Source organism: Astatotilapia calliptera, chromosome 9 (assembly GCF_900246225.1).
Source record: "Astatotilapia calliptera chromosome 9, fAstCal1.2, whole genome shotgun sequence".
Taxonomy (NCBI): Eukaryota; Metazoa; Chordata; class Actinopteri; order Cichliformes; family Cichlidae; genus Astatotilapia; species Astatotilapia calliptera.
The window spans coordinates 20,033,877-20,048,404 of NC_039310.1; positions in this window are offsets into that span (position 1 = coordinate 20,033,877).

Here is a 14,528-nt window from a genome sequence, read left to right on the forward strand (position 1 = left end):
GCATCTATGGTTAAATATTTCTAAGCATAAATGACAATCAACAATACAAACTCTAACAAAACCGAAAAATAGTTTTCAGGCCAGTGATGAAAGAGGCCTGGAATGAGTCACCATACAGTGCTGGTGCTCAGGCTGATAGTGATACATCACAGAGTCTGTGCTTCAGTGACTTCTAGTACAGTCCACACTGTACCTCAACAGATTCAGTAGAATAAGTCAATAAGAGACCAACTAGTTAAAACGAGTACAAACAGAAGCTGAATGGATCTTGAGCATGGATTTATGGACCAGGATTAACAAAAAAATTTTTAAATGTAAAGGGTTCTGGGTATTGGAGCTTAAAAGCTTAAGCAGTTCTTCAGTAGACATTTTGAGGGACTTTCAGTAAACCATTGGCTCAAGCTTGCTATGGTCCAGACTTGCAAACAAATGGTGTACATTGGAAGTTTTTAAATGGCAACCTTATAGAAAAAATAACTAATACCTCTCAGATCTTTCAGGCTGTAAAATCGTCATCTGTATTATGCCCGAAGGAAGATCGATAAACAACATTCAGGGGCTTCAGAGTGAGAACAGGGGACCACCAAAAAAATCACATTACTAATATCCAAAAAGGAGAGAAAAACATCATCAACTTCAATTCATCAAACTCTCTTTGTGTGGATTTAAATGCATAATGCACATTTGCGCAAAGTACTCCTCTTTCTCAGTGTATAATCCCATCTTACTTTGAAGCAGCCTGCTTTGTATCCAATACAGGAAATCACATACAGTGCACTATAGTGTGAATAATCACAGGTTTTAACATGCATCACAGATCTTTGCGAAGCAACACCTGCCAGTGTCCTATTCTAGAGTCACATCATATCTGCATCATCTTTCCCTGACTAAAACTGAAATGCCAGATGAGAAAGAAAATAATTTAAGCTCTTTGCATTTTACCAATTAAATAAATATCAATTTGGCACAGATTAAGAAGTGATACTGTACAGCTGTCTATGAAGGAGACAGCTTACAGGTATTCAAGTAAAAAACATTCACTTCCACTCTTACTTTGCGCAAAATGTGTACAAAGTATCTACAGCCCCTTGAAATGCTGTAAATATTAAATCCAAAAACACAGCTCATATTTAATTTGTGCTCATGGAGCTGAAACGAGAGGATAAGCCAGTAGATGGCGCTAAATGATCATGGACGAGGAGCGCTCTTGATTTCAACAGGAGATAAACATCCTTATCTGTACAGTCCTCATACATAAAAATATAATATAAAACAAGACACGTTTTTGAGTTTAACACAGCAATCAACTGCTTTCAATTAGTCTTTCACATGTGCTCTTTTTTTATCTTAGTTATCACTGCGTGACTTTTCCTCACTCAACCATTATTACATCACTGTGACTGTACTGCTCTGTGGAGCTGATGCCACATCTGTAGAGCTGTTTCTGCTGTTAATTAAATTCACTTTAAAGCTGCTGGTGGTTCAGGTGAAAGTGTAAACCTCAGTAGTGCTTCTGTTCGGTACTGATTAGGATGAAGATGAAGATGAATGTTGTGTTAGTCATTTTATGGTGCATGCAAAGAGCTCAGATTTTGCTCTGCTCACTCGGGCTTTAAATGCATTTCTCTGCTGTAATTGATGCTTTGTTTGTGAAAGTAATCACTCTGCTTTGTTTAGAAAGGGCACGAGTATGCACAGCTATTAATATGCTCGAAAATCACACAAACACACACACACACACACACAAAAAGCTTAAATCCTTTCAGATGACAGCGAGGATCTTTTTTCCCCGTCTTGTTACTCCTCCTCCCTTTGATATAAAACAGCTCCTTCATCAAGTTTAAAAAACGTGATGAAATAAGAGTGATTTGGATGATGCCTCCTCCCATGCAAGACTGCTCATCTCCTCAGCTAATGTCTTCAGCTAATGACTTGAACTAAACACAATTGCAAAAAGTGTCATTGTGTTCAAAAGTATCGGACAATAGTTTTAATGGCACACCACAGTAAAAGCCAATTTTACAAATGAGCGTTAGATCAAAGGCACTGTCAAAGTAACAACAGCTGTAATAGAGGATTAGAAAACAGAGAAGTAGAACCATTAAGTCCTCACAGTATCCAGCTTTAATTACTATTATCATTCATAGTTTGTCAAAATGTCTTCAGTGAAAAATGTCTACCATTACTCACATTCGCTTTGACACCATCATACATATCCACCGATTCTTTGGTTTTCTTCCCTTTATTTGAAATGTGTTGTGCTCAATACATCCAGTCCCTCTTTTTTCACACGTGCTGACTGTTAAATGTTACACAATGTGTGTGTGTGTTTTTTTTTAAAATTGTTTTTCTCCCTTCGTAAAGGGCGGATCTGTCAACAGAAAGTATTAAAAATGGTGAAATAAACACAATATGCTCGACAGACTGCCAGCAGGGAAGCCAAAATGAAACAAACACATTCCTTTGTTCTTCTTTTGCATTAGAAAAAACCCACCGCTCTGCTTATTAATCTAATAGTGCCCCAAAGAAATCATGACACAAGACTGTAGGAAAAAACTCCTGAAAAAACTCTTATATGCAACATGATGCGAGCAATGTGCAACCTGGATTTATCAGTAACTACGCAGCTGTATGCTCTGCGGTCAGGGATATTCTGCTTGCTGTGGCTTCTCCTCTCAGTATTTTAATTCCCTCCTGGATTTCTCTGGTGCTGATTGAAGACATTTTGATTCTTGCCGCCTTTGTTGTTAATCTCATGTAATTTAATTTGACACAAAACCCCTCCTGCAGTTTTTAAACCCTCAAACAGCCACACTTATCTCCCTGACTCCTCCCATCACTCAGTCAGAAACACAGTTATGCATTTCTGTTAATACTACCAGCTTCTGCTCTGAAACAATTAAACTGCCCTGACTGCCTATCCATATTACCAGCAGAAGATGCGTTAGACATATTGAATAATTATTTAACAATACAAGATGATAAGATCTCTACCTTAAGTCTCACAGGACAATGAAATTTAAAAATAAATATAAAGCATTTGTAGATGTACACAGTCGTGGTCAGACGTTTACATCCACTTGTCATGAACATGAACGTCGTGGTATTTTGGGGCTTTTAAATGTTTCTTTGGAATCTTTATTTCTCAGGATGGAATAATTGTACAGCATACATGTTTAATGAAGTGAAGCTCTCAGTGAACTCAGTGAAGATCTAAGAAGGTTTCTTGAAGCCATTTCTAAACAACTGCAAATTGCAAGATCACCAGTTCAAACAACTGTATGTCAGTAAGTTATTCAGATGCCTCACCACTTTGCCAAGGTAGGGAAGAAGATGCAAACTGTCACCCTCAAGTGAGAGGAAATTGATTAGGATGTTCAGGAATGACCCAGGAACCACCAAGGCTTAAGCCCGCCGTGAACTGGAAGCTGCTGGAGCAATATCTACATTGTTGACAGTGAAGCATGTTTTAAATCACCATTAACTGAGAGTGTCCCAACCAGGACAGAAGCCACTGCTCCAGAATCGACACAGTCAAGCTTCAGTGAAGTTGTAGCTGCCCACAAGTATAAGCCAAATAAGGAAGAGAAAAATTGACCAATTTCAATTACAAGAGGTATGTTTGAAGGATTAAAGGGGAGGGTTTCAACTCTAAGAACATTATACGAACTGTCATGCATGGTAGTGGTAGCATCATGCTCTGGGGCTGTTTTGGTGTCACTGGTACTGGTGCATACAAGGGGATGAAATAATGAAGGATGGCAACCTCCAAATTTTTCAAATTCACCTCAAATCAGCTACAGACACAATTGGTCATTCCAACAAGACAATGATCCCAAACATATTAAAGAAAATAGTATTGGAGTAGATAAAGCAGGCTAACATTAAGCTTCTGGATTGGCCTTACTGAACTCAAACCTCAACTGTTCCAAGAAGAGTGGCCAAATATCCAGCCAGAGTTATGCCAGAAGCTTGTTGATGGATACCAAAAGTCTCTGGTTGAAGTAAAACTTGCTAAGGGACATTTTAAACCTTAGTATAATTTTGACCTTGTGTGGAGAAAATCCAAAATAACTTCATTCAATATCCAGTTCAAGTCATTATAGATGTATCATGTACTATCATTCCACCTTGGGAAAAGAACAGTTCAAAGAAATCTTTAAAAGCCCAAACTGGTATTTGACATTGACATTTATGCCCATACTGAGTGGATGTAAACTGACTGTAGCTGTACATAGGTAGCTTAGATATTTCATTCTTCAGCAAAAGCCCATTATTCCTTGAATTTACTTCTTGCTGTTACAGCCAACATCCTCATCCATTTGCCTTTTGTTTTCAGCATTTACTTGTGTACATCACTTTACAGGCAGTCAATTAAAAAAAAAAGGGACAAATTATTGATGGCAATGAAAAGCAAGTTTTTCTTCTCAGTTATTCACGGATAAATTGGTTGTTAGGCTTTCGCATATTATATATTCCTATAATTAATAACTGAAAACAGTCAATAGATGTCATGTTATATTTCCTTGCTGCTATGAAATTGTCAAATTACACACTGTACAGAAAATGTCACTTTAAAAAAAATCTGGTTGTTGGAAGGAACGAAAATGAAAAAAAGATTCTCTGTCTTTATCTCAAAAAAAAAAAAAAAAAATCTAGTGTAAAGCAAAAGTAAAGCATTTTTCAAATTCTCCAAAGCTTCATGCACCCATTTAAACTATTCAAAACTGAACCCTTCCAACAAAGAAGTGACACATTTTAGAGGTCACTCATTTACTCTTAGAGGTAGAACGAAAATAGGAGATCTTTTGTTGCCACAGCATATTTAACAGCAATTGTTTTGGGAAATTTCTCTAAAGAGTATTTGATTGCCTCACCAATGGTAGAAAGTTTGAAACATAGAACAACAAATGTCTGATAACACTGATAACTGGATAAGCTGAAAGGAGAGCATACTTTACTGTAGCTGCTTTGACCTGTACCTGATTCAAGACCCTGTGTGAGCATTGTTGGATTAACTCATTAGTTTACTGCTTTGCTGTCTGTCCCACTTTGAACACCCGTTTTTGATAAAAATATCTACATAAGTCTTTTTACACGCAGATAATATCCCTATGTTGAAATGATAATTTGATTAAGGAGTATTATGTAGGTATATATATACACACTGAGTAACATGTTGACACTTAACACTTAATGTAATCTCAGTTGATACTGATTAAATAACCCAATCCAAATGGCATGCGTTGGGTGTTTTTACCACCACAGCTGACATGAGTATATGTAGACTGTGCAGTGCAGTTAATTTCTTTTCTTCAGAATATTTCAAAGTTTAAAGAATGTGGAAATTGATTTTTCCATAGAGATGGTGGTTTTCAGTTCTTCTTGATACAGGCTGACTAAATCTTGATGAACTCAAATCTTCTACCCGACACTGAAATTCCAAACTAAAATTGTGTAAAACTGAGAGTTTTGCATTATACCTAAATGGTATGATGCTAAATTGATAATCCTTCAACCTTTCTACCTCATGTCAAATATGCCCGTTAATTTTATATTGGTGAACAGTGCCCTTGCAATGGGCCTTTAACAAAAGTGATATATTGAGTCTGACAAGTTAAAAGCAGCTTCCTCCTGTCAGTTACGGTAAGAATGTCCTGGACAAGAAGTGTATACCAGAACCTGCACAAAGCTCCTTGAACTTGTTCTGTGAACTTCATGCACAACAGACAACTTCCTGCCAAATGTCCTGAACCTTTTAAACTCATTATCCACGTCAGACTTTCCAGTGTATCCTCCACTGAATCATCAAACCAGTGGAGCAAAAACACATCTAATGATGCAGAGACAATTTGATGTGTTTTGTCCAAACTGTGTTCTGCATGAAGAGCAATGTGTTTCCACACTTCGCCTGAGATTTCAGTGGGTGAAAAATTTATTATACATCTAAAATACTCTAAGTAGATTTCATGCATAGGAATCATTAATGACAGTGTAACCCTAGGATGTTATGACCTGGCTCAAAAGCCTCAGCGCAAAGTGAAGACTGAAACTAGAGTTTGCAAAGATATTACTTACTAAGCTCAGCTACAAATGACAGCCAAGAGACCATAACAAGCTTTGGCAAGAAGTGGTGTCTCCCCTCTAAGCTGACCTTAGGGATGCATTTATCCACACCTCATAAGCTATAGACAATCAGCCATGAATGCCCAGACATCCAAAGACTTTTGGACTGCAAATGCAAGAAGAGTAGGGGTTGCAGAGGGCATAGCTACTGAGTCCTTTTAAACTCTCTTTGTTACATATTTTATGGCACAAGTGAGAAGGAGCAAAACAAAATAAGTTCTGAGTAGTGCAACTAACTCAACCCCCCCCCCCCCCAAAAAAAAACCCCAGAATGGTTCCCATTGGTGCTATTTTATTATTGCACTGACCATCAATGATATTATCATTATTAATGGCAAGCCTAATGAAGTTAATTTATAAAGATGAATCTCATTTGAAAACTGCATATATTTTAGTATGTACAATAGCTAATGACAACTGACAGATGAATGTAGATTAACAGGGCAGTCAAGTTTCACACTACCTATGAAGCACTGGTTGCTTTTGGAGGCTGGAGTTAGGTTTAGCAAGGCTAAAATGGTTGGCCGTCCACCCAATACAAGGTGAAAAAGGATCAAAGAGCGATCCTTGTTCCTGAACTGTAAACTGTAATTTTCCAACAAAGACAAATTCGGTGTAACATCTCACACTGATCTTTTCATACCTCTCATGGACCAAATGAACTTGGTGAGGTCTCTGCTATGTAGGAGAAGTAGAATTTATGCTAGAGCTGTTTTCTGTCCTCTGTGTGAGATCCCACTCTGGCTCATAAATTATATGATGTTTTTCTAACATTTGCATCTCCTTTCATAAATTTTATGTGTTATTTTGTTAGTCACCCTTGTTCCATGTTTCCGGTTCACCTTTTCCCTGCCCTCCTGCGTGATTGCTTCCTCCGCCCTAATGGATCGCACCTGTGTCTAATTGTCTCCCTTGTGTATTTGAGGAGCATGTTTTCCCTCCCTGCTCTGCCAGATTGCCTAATATGTACTTAGTGATGCAGCAATTTCCTAGATTTTCTATGTTTTTGACTCCGTCTGTTCATCTTGGCTAGGCTGTTTAGATTTCCTTGTGCCAAATCCATTTTTAGTTCAGTAAACTGTTTTGCCCTTACACAGTATTCATATTTCATTCCTTTATAGTATGGTCTGGGTTGACCTCTATGTTAATCTCAGTTAGCTCTCTGTTATTTCAGAATAAATTGAGTTTAATTTTCCTAATTTTAGATTTCCAGATATCACATGTGCTTGTACTTGCAAGTGCATCTCTCGTGACTGTTATATGTCCCTGTTTGTTATGCCTACCATATGCAGTTAATTCCATAAATATTTGGAGGCAACTTTTTCTAATTTTGGTTCTGTGCATTACCACAAGGGATTTTAAATGAAACAACTGTGATGCAGTTGAAGTGCAGACTTTTAGGTTTAATGCCGTGGTTTGAACAAAAACATTGCATAAAAATGTGGGGGAACTAAAGCAATTTAAACACAATCCCTTATTTCAGGAGCTCAAATGTAATTGGACAAATTAAATAACTGAAAATAAAATTTTAATTTCTAATTCTTGAAGTCTTGAACTCATGGACATCACCACATGCTGGGTTTTCTTTTTAATGCTCTGCCAGGCCTTTACTGCAGCAGCTTTTATTGCTGTTTGTTTGTGGCCCTTTCTGTCTGAAGTTTAGTCTTCAACAGGTGAAATGCTCAATTGGGCTAAGATCAGGTGACTGACTTGGCCATTCAAGAATATTACACTTCTTTGCTTTAATAAACTCCTGGGTTGCTTTGACTGTATGTTTTGGGTCATTGTCCATCTGTATTATGAAACACTACCCAATCAAATTGACTGCATTTAGCTGGACTTGAGCAAACAGTATGTCTCTGAACACCTCAAAATTCATTCAGCTGCTTCTGTCTTGTGTCACATCATCAGTTAACAATAGTGTCCCAGTACGACTGGCAGCCATGCACGCCCAAGCTATCACACTGCCTCTGCTGTGTTTTACAGATGATGTGGTATGCTTTGTTTGGATCATGAGCTGTTTTTGCCATCACTCTGGTAGAGGTTGATCTTGGTTTCATCCGTCCAAAGAAAGTTTTTTCTAGAACTGTGCTGGGTTTTTAGATGTTTTTTCAGTACAATTGAGCATTTCTATTCTTGAGGCTTATAAATGACTTGCACCTTGCAGTGAACCCTCTATATTTACTTTCATGCAGTCTTCTCTTTATGGTAGACTTGGATATCAATGAGCCTATCTCCTGGACAGTGTTGTTCACTTGGTTGGCTGTTGTGAAGGGTTTTCTCTTCACCATGGAAAAGATTCTGCGATCATCCACCACTTTTGTATTGCGTGGGGATCCAGATCACCAGTGCTTTCTTTCTTTCTCAGTATGTACCAAATGGTAGATTTTGCCACTCCTAATATTGTAGCAATTTCTTGGATGGTTTTTTTCTGTCCATGGTGAGAATACAGACATTTTTCATGATAGTGTCAAGTTCCCTGTTCAACTCTGTCACCGCTGCCTGATTTAAAAAGAAAAGAAATCACAAATACATTAGAATATTATACATTTTCAAGAGGTCCTAAATCCCCCACTTTCCTTGTTTAGTTCCACACTGGGAAATCCATCTGAGTACATTTGGGTCAAATTTGTCCTACAACAGCCTCAATGCACATAAAATTTTGTCACACGTTATGCACATTAAAATTTTAGACCACTTTAAGAAAAGTAATCACATTTTAAGCTAAAAAAAAAAAGAAAAAAGAAAAAGACATTTATGGTGTTTGGAATGCTGTCAAATGTCAAAATAAGTCAGTCTTGACCTGAACAGTATGTAAGGTTTAACTCATAACTGCTGTTGAATCCTAATACTGTGTCATCCCAGTCTGGAGCTACCCAGTTCTAGGGGTGTTTTGGAAATACTTATCACAACAATTTCTAATATATCAAAATCTCACAGTGGCTTTGATCTCAAAGTTTGGATATTAGATTATATCAGCTCACTTGATATGACTCAGCATGACAAGTATTTTATCATGCTTGCAAGTACTGGAAAAAAGGAAAAAGAAAAACAGTTTGAGTTGAGGAAGGGACACAGGAAACAGAAAGACTTGGATAGTGGAAGAAAAAGTTCATGGGTTTGGCTGAAAGTAGAGGGAGATTACACACAGACCAGACAGATTTATTCTGTTAAGGCTGAGACCCCTTCTCTTGACTATAACCTGGTCAAAAATGAGGCTGGACCTGGCTTATCTTTAGTGTAGACAGCTGTGTGTTGACTGGAGACTAAGGATGGAAGAGGCTGAATGTCTGAGAGAAGAGGTTCTCAGGACTGAGGGTTTGTAGCTGGATGGGAGTAAATTTTGGCAATTTGTGGAATCTGTATAATCTAGTGTGTAATTACACTTTCGTAACAGTCTGACCAACCTGGCTTTATTCTCCGTGGTCTCCAGTACCCGAGAGAATATTTTGAGCAGCCGATGCTCTCCTCCCTACATGGCTTATGATGCTGAGTTAAACGTGCCGTCAGACCCATGACAATATCTGCGCTAAGTTTAATTGTATATACCACACAAAGCATTTAAACAAATGATAAACATTGTGTGTTGAGCAGCAAATATTTACAACAACAGAGACTCACAGCCTCTCTGCTCTGATGAATGTATGTAAATGCTTCATATACAGCAACCGCTCTGTGAATATGAGGCCCGGTGTCAGCTCATTATTCACATACATATACATGGCTGTCGAGGTCAAGGATTCTGCCAACTTCTCTTTTTAATTTCTGCTCTGCAGCACTTGAATATTAAAAAGGTTCGAGCTGTCGTACACGTTTAATTTCTCATCTTTAGAATTATACGCTCCAATCGAAAGACCGTCATCTTTCTGCTTTAATGGTTGAATTTGCAGTAGGAGAAATATCTTCTAATTCAGGTCAGATTTTAATCTTTATGTTATAAAACATCCCCCGCTGCCAATGAACCTTGTCTCTCTTATTCATTAATCAAGCTGAAATTATTCAGGTGATTTGCTTTGAGAGCTGATCACCACAGGGAGAAAAGAACAGTCTTTGCTGCATGCGTTATTTACAGACGCTGCCATCTAAAGATGTCAACTCTCAACAAGTTAATGAGCATATTGAAAGAGCAGATATATTCCTTTATTGTGAAGGTGGGATGTAACTAAGAATTACATTCACTCAAATACTGATTTTAAATGAAAACAGCTTGCAAATTATATGTAATAAAATGAGACTATATATTCAATAAATATTTTCATACACCTTATGAGTCGAGCAGAATGCAGAGCAACTTTTAAAGCGGGTGTGGCTGCATAGCAAAGTCATTGGAAAGGCTCAAACAGACTGCTAGTACCAGCCATTGTTAGTGTGGTCAATGTGCATGCTCCATCATCCAGGACTTGTTCATCAGGACGTAGCGCTTTCAGAGGGAGAAACGTTTCGTCACTCGGATTAGTGACTTCTTCAGTTTCACAGCCATTGCTAGCTTGCTAACTGATACTGAGGTGGTACACTGGCGGTTTAGGATGAGAGTGTTATGACCCGGCTCAAAAGCCATAACATAAAAAAAGAAAAGATGAATACCAGAGTGTTAGTGAGAAGAGGTTTTTTTTCTTGAAATGGAATACGAGGTTGGCTAAAATGGCTGGTGCCACCAAGGCAAAGACAAGCAAGCTCCTGGGAAGCTTGCCTCAGGTATGCTTTTGTCCACACCTGACTAGGTGTGGCCAATTAGCACCAGCTGAAAACATTGAGATGATTAGGGGCTGCAGAGGGACGTAACAGAGTGTAAGTTGTGACATCTGTTCCACTGAATCTTTAAACATCTGTCTGTGTGGTAAAGAAACAATATGTTGTGTTGACTTTTCATTCTCAAACTATCACAGAGAAAGTCGGTATAAGTTTGTTTGATTTACTCATATGTTAATCATCTCTCCATTAAAAAAATGGAGAGCTGTTCATAATCTCGAGACTTTTAAGGTGCTTTTAAGGACCCACCTCTACGCTTTGCCTTTCGAATTAAACAGAGCTTGATATCTTAACTTTTTTTTTTGTAAATTAATGAATTATTTTCTTCATATTTTCTGTGTATTTTCTTTGTTGCTGTGCAGCACTTCGGTGCAACTTGTTTGCATTCACGTTGTGATTGACATTGACAAAGAGAAAACAAACCAGAAGGTGATACCACAGATATGTCAAAGCATATTGCTGTCAATTTATCTCAAAATAAAATGAAAATGTTTGAGGGGCTTGCTTTTTTACTTGTACTGCACATTTTTCGCTCTTTGCGACAACCAACAAATGCGTCTGTTTTTAGTTTTCCTTCAGTGTCCTTAAAGTTCATAAGACTGCAGATAAAAATAAGAAATCATTCTGATCTCACAAGTGTTAGTATTGCCAAATATCCCCATATTATATAATTACATCCATGTAATTGAAAAAAAAAATAAGAAAAAATGACAAAGTTAATAATTGAAAACATTGAAAACATTAACATTACTACACTAATGCTTCAGAAGTGCTAAAATGATGTATGTCTCTGAACAGTCACAGGTTTATTTCATTATTGTGTGTTTATTTTTGATTTTCAGATGAACAGCACGATTAATGGCAGCCATGGCAGAGCTAACAGGTTCCCTTCAACTTACCTTGAGTATTCTGGCAGTGTGCCTCTTGTATATTGACAGGTGGCAGCATTATTGCGGGACAAGGATCCGCCAAATAGGATGCATAAGACTCAGGTGCTGAATGCGGTCTGGTTCACTGGCTCACTTTGCGCTTATTGAGCTCATTTGTCAATACTTTGCCGGCTGCTTCGTACACAACGGAGCTCTGCAGGATGTTCGCACTCATGCTGCGTTGATTGGAGGTGCTGAGTGATCCATCTCCTACAGGTACACTGTTAAGATTAAACCCCAGCTGTTATGATCACTTGACTCAGCAGTGAATCACTCGATTCAGGTCTGAGGAAAATTAGCAGGTGTTGCACATCGCCGCAGCTTGAGTGAGGATGTGAAAGCAGATTGGCTGCATTCAAAATGCAAATGTTCTCCGCTGTCAATGTGTCCTAATTAACGAAGTGTCAAAAGGCGGCGGGATGTGAGAAAAACGATTATGAATTATGAGACAACACGACTTGATTTTGGTTACTTTTTCTCTCTTAGAGAGGAAGACTTCCTTTAAAAATGCAAAAGCTTTCATTCAGCTGCTGAACAAGAACACTGAGTATCTGCCAATGTAAAGTTTGCACCTCATTGAAATTCTAGGAGATTTTACTTATTGTTTTCCATTTTTTCCTGTATTGTATCAGCTCTGCTTAAAAAATGACACTGCGGATCTGCATATAAACTCCTTCCTCAGTGCAATCACCAGTTTTCTTGTAAATCCTGTAGAATAATGGGTTTTGCAACTTAATTTTCCAATCGGAGGTCATTGCTGGTGTGTGAAGGTAACCTCCCCCTCACCATTACCCAGATGAAACATTAAAAAAATTGATGTCAAGGAAAATCATTCTGCTTACAAATAGGAACAGCATTTCATCACAGCTTTGTATTAATATGTAAAAGACTGTGTGGAACAGATTAGTTCGAATCTTTGACAAATGGCTGCATCAATCCCACCAGGACCGGCAGACTCAACGATAAATTTGTCTCATTTAAGTCACTTACGGGCAAGCTTTGCTTTGACCTCTGTTTCACCAGTTAAGGTGAAATGAATCACAAGAGTTTAAGAATTCATTAGTTGGAAGACAAAGAACAAATGCAGGACGGGTGTGTGGAGGTACAACTTTGTGAAAATATATCACATCCCCGCTTCCAGTCATGCTGATGATTTGAATCCATGGATGGGAGTAAATAATCTTTTTCAAAGCATCTGTGAATACTCCCTTATGTCCAGCACTCAGTTGCATTGTTTGATATCCCGTTTACTCCTAGCTGCTCGTGCTGTGGTTCTTTGTTTCTTTACATTTCTGAACTTTATATTGGATTGGTCATTGAAGTCATCTAATTCAGTTCAATTAAATTTTATTTATATAGTGACAAATCACAACAACAGTTCCCTAAAGGCGTTTTATCTTGTAAGGTAAAAACCTTAGAATAATACAAAGGAAACAGAAAAGCCGTACAACCAGATGACCCCCTATGATCAAGCACTTTGGCGACAGTGGGAAGGAAAAACTCCCTTTTAACAGGAAGAAACATCCAACTTAACCAAGCTCAGGGAAGGGCAGGCATCTGCCGCGACCGGTCGAGGGTGAGTGGATGAAGACAGCACAAAGACATGCTATGGAAGAGAGCTAGATATTAATAGTAACTAATAATTAAATGTATTTGGTTCCCATATATGAATCCACACCTCAGAGCTACTGATGAAAATACTAACTGATGTCCAGACTTTAGAATTAATCAAAAAGAGGTATGAACACCAGTCATGTGAAAGAGGTTTTCATGGGGCTCTATGTACTCTGAAACCTGACTCTATATGTACAGACTTAGTACTCCCATAGAAATTAAAAGGGTAACTAGAGGCCACTACAAAAGTAGAAGTTTAGGCAGTTTTCTGGTCTGGAGCATGAGCGCATGTGTATTAACAGGGTGCCACCATCTTCCTAGTAGCGGATGTCCCAACAAATTTACCCTAAGGTCAAACTGTGCATGAGAAATTCTCTCAAGAGCTACATGTCAGACTCTACAGGCCTCAGTTATCATGTTAAATGTTAAAATTAATGACAGCACAATTAGAAAAACACTGAGAGCCAAATATGAGGCCGGCCAGCTGTCAGACAGCTAAAGCACTGCAGCAAATCTACGACAGAGTGACTGAAAAACAAAAAAAATCAAGGTGCAGACCCGATCAGTTTTAAACATTCTTATTAAATGATAGCATGCTAACACTGGGAGCATGTGTAATCACGTCATTATGTATTTTTGTCCCAGTATAATTTCCTCCTCGGTTCTTTTTGTGAGGTTAAATTTAATCGAGCAGTATCAGCGTTTTGGTTACACTACTTTTATATCCAGCTGCTCTGAATATTATGTTCCGCATGAAAAAACATAGATATTCTTTAATGACTTCCCACTTTGAGTTACAGAGCAGTGAAGATTTTTTTGCGTGGTTCTTTGCTGGCAGATATTAATGAATCTTTCTAGTTGAAATCAGCTAACTGTGGTTATGAATCACCATTAGTGACCACATTGGTACTCTTGTTTCTTCCTACCACATGTTAAAAATCTGGAACCTCAAAATGCTTTCCACTTCTACATCCTGACACTGTTAAAATGATTGACTGCTGTTTGCTATGAGAAACAACAGCCTGCAGGCCTCTGTGTTACATGTGGCACGCCCGCTGCCAACAGGGGTCAATTCAGACGTGATATTTCCCTTGTTCCACTGGTTCCTCA